Here is a 5,610-nt window from a genome sequence, read left to right on the forward strand (position 1 = left end):
TTACTGCTGTTATGCTGTTGTTGTGAGTGTCCTTAACCACCTTCACATACTTCTCTGCCACTCCCGACTTTATCATGCAATACCACAACTCTTCTCTTGGCACCTGGTCGTAAGCCTTTTCTGAGTTTATGAATGCACAGTGCAGCTCCTCCTGTCCTTCCTTAAATTCTCCATCAATATCCTCAAAGGAAAAATTGTATCCACTGTACTTATCCCAAACTGTTCATTGCTGATCCTCACAATTCCTCAGTCTTGTTTTCTCAACTGATCCCATATTTTCATTGCATGGCTTGCCAGCTTAATTCCGTTGTAGTTGCTGCAGCTCCACAAATCACTCTTTATTTTTTAAACAGGAACTAGCACACTTTCTCCACACTCCCAGCAACATCTTGTCTTGCAAAAAAATTCATAAAAGCTCCTCTTAAAGCTACTCATAACTTCCAAATTCTCCTTATAGCTAGGAGCTAGACTTGTGAGTTATGCAGAGTAACTCATAAGATGACTCCTAGCTGAGCTGAGTGATTTATGAGCTACTCCTAAGAAGGCACTATGCTGTGTACAGTCGTACCTCGGTACTCGACCGCCTCTATACTCGACCAAATCGGTGCTTGACCAAAAAATTCGAGTAGAAAATGCATCGGACCTCGAACAGATTTTCGGTACTCGACTAGCCGAGTCGACCCGAACGCGCTCCTCGGCCCTTCTCGGCCCTTCTCGGCCAGCGGGTAAGCGTCATTTCGACTCAGACCGCCAGCGGAGTAAGACGTACGCAGTTTGTTCGAGTATTTCTTCCCAGATTTAAACTTTTTTGTGTTGCTCTAGCCCTTAATAATGGGTCCAAAGAAAGACAGTGATAAGGGGAAGGCAAAGAGGAAAACAGTGAGGACCACTATTGAACTGAAGAAGGAAATTATAGCAAAATATGAAAGTGGTGTACGAGTGTCCGACCTCGCGTCGCAGTATAATATTTTAGGTATTATAATATTTTAGGTATTTTTCTTAATGGTAAGAACGGATTAAAATACTTTCCATTATTTCTTATGGGAAAATTGGTTTCGGTGTTCGAACAAATCAGTGCTCGACCACCACCTCAGAACAGATTATGGTCGAGTACCGAGGTACGTCTGTATTTTCCACTACTAAGAGCACTAACATTTGGTTGAAAACACTCCTATCATGATAATAAGGATCTGGCAGTATGTTGTTATCACTTTAAAGTGAAATATAGCAATTTTGTTAATGTACTAGGTGCAAAAATGAGAACAATAAATATATTATACCTTAAGATAATAAGTGTTGATTTTACCTTGGCAGCAGATGCTATCCACCTCAGCTTACATCAACAACAGTCACAGGAAGAAGTCTAGGACCAGCCAGCAGCAGTACACCTTGCCAGCATGGAGCCAACCCTGCAGTTATGCAAATGCTTAATACTATTTACTTAAACATTATTCTGATAACAAGACCATATTTTCATAAGAACATAAGAAATAAGGGAAGCTGCAAGAAGCCACCAGGCTTACATGTGGCAGTCCCTATATGAAATATACCTACCTATTTCCACCTATCATCCTCATCCATAAATCTGTCTAATCTTCTCTTAAAGCTCCCTAATATCTTAGCACTAATAACTTGATTACTGAGTCCATTCCATTCATCTACCACTCTGTTTGAGAACCAATTTCTTCCTATCTCTTTCTTAAACATAAATTTTTCAACTTTGAACCTGTTATTTCTTGTTCTGTCCTGGTTGCTGATCCTAAGAATTTTGCTTGTCCCCCTTGTTATAACCCTTATACCACTTAGAGACTTCTATCAGGTTCCCTCTTAACCTACGTCTCTCTAAAGAATGTAAATTTAACAGCTTCAATCTCGTCTTGTAAGGAATACTCCTCATTCCGTGTCCTTTTAGTCATTCTCCTTTGTACTGATTCTAATAAACCTATATCCTTCCCATAATGTGGGGACCAGAACTGCAAAGCATAGTCTAGATGAGGTCTGACCAGCACCAAATATAACTTTTAATATTACTTTAGCCCTACTTTTAACACTCCTAAAAATGAATCATAATATCCTATTTGTCCTGTTTCTGACCTCTATGCATTGCTTTCCTAGACGGAGTTCAGAGCTAACTATAACTCGTAAATCTTTTTCGTACTCTGAACCTACCAGAGTTTCGTTGTTTATTGTGTATGTACTGTGTACGTTTCCTCTATCTACGCTAAGTACTTTGCATTTGTTGATATTAAACTGCATTTACCATCTGTCTGTCCATTCGTTCATCCTATCTAAATCTGCCTACCTTTTCAGGATAAAAGTTTAGATGTGCAGTGCTGCCCAAACGTTTAGCCCAATGAATCCCTGCACTTTTTCCCTCTAACCCATTTCACTAACTATATCAAACCAATCTAAACTAAACCAAACCTAGCCTCACCTAATCTAACTCAACTACTTTGGCATAAGATAGTTTCGCTAATTAATGTTTGGTTAGGTTTAGTTGGGCAAGGGCTTGGGTTGTGCTGCTGCTGGTATAGGTTCAGTGGGTCTACCCAACACTTAAGGACCCATGCATGGCTGAACAGTGTGCCAGATGTACGATTTGAGTGAACCACCTTCACTCCGTTGTAATGGCCATTAAATTCTTACAAAACCTTGAATTATAGTTTTCAAGTAAAATCTAACCAAATCTAACTGAAATTCTAAAGTGCTGTGGTATGAGTGGTTGTTGTTCCACCATTATCACTTGTGAGTAGCTCATAAACTTCTTAGGAGTCCTCTCCATGATTCATACCATATTGATACACTAGGAGTACTCATAACCAGATGCAAACTTTTCTGCATTACTCATACGGCTTATGAGCTACTCTTAGAAGGTTTATGAGCTGCATCCAGTTCATAACGGACTTATGACCTTTTCTTCATACTGCTCCTGTTAAACAACCTAGTTAACCACCCCAGTGCCATTTCTCCTCAGTTCTTCCCTACTTCCACTGGAATCTGAACCAGACCTGCTGCTTTACTTCCCATCCTTCTCATGGCATTTCTCACCTCTCTGGTGATACATTGCACTTTTTTATATAACTTCTCCACCTCCTTTAACCTTCTCTCCCTTGTATTTTCAATGTTCATCAGATCTTCAAAATATTCCTTCCATCTCTGTAATATCACTTATCATTTATACATGCTGCACATTCCTACCCTTTATCTTTTTGCCTGGCCAGTCAGTAAAGGTCTTTCTCCCCTTCCTTAGTGCCTAACTTCTCATACAGAACTTCATCTGCCTTTTCCTTCACCTTTGCCACTTCCCTTTTTGATAAGCTACACATGTCTTTATGCTCTTGATGGCTTTCTTAATTCCTTTGTCTATGCAAGTTTCTTATCGTTTATGCTGTCCTGCACTTCCACATTCCACCACCAGGTTTCCTTGTCTATGTACCTTTCTTTGACCTGGTGTCATCCCAAGTATCTTTTTTGCTTCTCTCTGTTCCTAATACCTCCTCCCAAATTACCTCTTCCCTCTCTGCTACAACTTGGCTCACTTCCTGTTTAAATGCAGTCTTTCACTCTTCTTCATTTAATTTCCACCATTTGATCTTTGCTTCACTGTTCAATTTATTCTATGTCTTCACCTCTAGCCTTAACTTTCCAACTAGCACTCTATGCCGTCTTGCCACACTTTCTCCATACACAAATTAACGATCACTAAACTCTTTCAGGCCACATCTTCTATAGACCATAAAGTACATCTGTGTACTCCTATCTCCACTATTATATGTTACTCTCTGCCAGGGTTGGCATTAACCACCCCCCTCAAAAAAAAAAAAAAAAAAAAAAAAAAAAAAAAAAAAAAAAAAAAAAAAATAGTTCTATATCATATTGATAGATAAGACCTATATATGCAGATATACATAAAAAATGTGAAAGTAGTAAAGCCTGACCCATTCATTTCCTGTACAATACAAGTTAAGTTAAAACAGGCTTTGTCCAATTGGACCAATCTGTATCAGCATGACCTAAACAAGTGTCTGTTCTTGATTAATAGAATGTGTCAAAATCTTTCAAGATCTAGTTCCCCTCTTGACTTCTGGAACCTAGCCAAAAACATATTCAAAAACTTTGCTTCTTCATGTTACTGTATGTAAAGCGTATGTACCTCATGTCATTATTCCTCGGCATATATAAGTGAAATGTTCACTAGTTTTCTATTTGCATGAAAACGTGTAATATGCGTAAGTATCAGTATTCAATGCTATATTAAGCACTAAAGCCGATGCTCACTTGTTGGTAGTGTGGGGTTAACCTGCTAGTCGCCTGCGGGCATCACTCACGGCCAAGTCGCGCTCAGACAAAGACGGGTAGGATGGTGACCGAGGTAAATACTTTAATTTTGTAGTAAAAACTGATTGTCATAGTGCCAAGTCAATTGCATGTATTGTTAATGAATATTGTAATATGTTGAAAGTGTTTAATATCCGTGTATAATGTTATTTTGTAAGAAATTGAGACCGAGAACTTGTTCGCAGTTCTTACGGTCATGCCTACCTCATCAATAAACGTGTCAGGGAGAACTGCCTTTCCTGGACCCTACGATGATGGGTGTGATCAGTAAAACAGATCACCTGAGAGCCAATTGATGCCCAGCCGGTGCGGCTACAGTAAGAACTCGACCTACAAGCAAGAAATTGGCTCCATGTGAAACCGTAGCAAGAGTGAGTCACAGGACGAGGGGACGCTGACGTAAGCCTATAGGTTGACCTCTGAGGCCCCGGGGTCAGCTCTACCCTTGACGACAACCACTCCCTTCTACCCACTGTGCCTCGCCACCATTTTGTAGAACCCATGGTCACAGGCAAGAAAATATAATAGTACATATGTGCACTGAATTGAGTAGCCTAAGTGAAAATTACCCACAATTAGCTAGTATTAAGAGTGGTAATTTAATTGCTCTTTCAGTGTCTCAGTATTGACACAATTAAGTTGTTAGATATGTCTGATACTGAGGAAATTAATGCCATAGATGGCCTTAGGGAAGGTGAGGGTGAGCAAGTGGACAGGGATCAAACTTGTATTGAAGAAGTTAGTGTCAGGGAGCGAGTGCCAACCGACAAAGGAAGAGAATATCAAGTCAGTGTAACCAAAGGAAGAACAGAGTCCTGTAAGTGTAAATGGAGCAGTGTTGCCAGCAAAATTAAGAAAGGATTAAAAATTGTAATTAGCCCCTTTGAATTAGAGCCCATGTCAAGTGAAGTAATAGAGGCATTTCATCAGTATTATGTGGAATACATAAAACTGGTGGAACTAGAGCCAGAAAAGTCAGAGGAGCTAAATGAAGAGCTGGAACACAATCAACAAGTTCACCATGAAATATTAGAAAGTATAGAATGTAAAAGAAAGGAGTTAAAGAATGACAGAGGATCAATTTGTTCTAGCAAACGGTCTAGGCATTCTAGAGTCTCATCTACTTCATCACGTTCATCAGCAGCACAAAGAAAGCAAGAAGTAGCAGCAAAGGTAGCCAGACTTAGAAAGGAAATGGAATATCATGATAGTTTAGCAGAGGCAGAAGCAATGTTCTCAAAGAAAAAGAAAGAGAGAGATTTAGCAGTTGCT

This window comes from Scylla paramamosain, chromosome 2 (genome assembly GCF_035594125.1).
Source record: "Scylla paramamosain isolate STU-SP2022 chromosome 2, ASM3559412v1, whole genome shotgun sequence".
NCBI classification, from domain to species: Eukaryota; Metazoa; Arthropoda; class Malacostraca; order Decapoda; family Portunidae; genus Scylla; species Scylla paramamosain.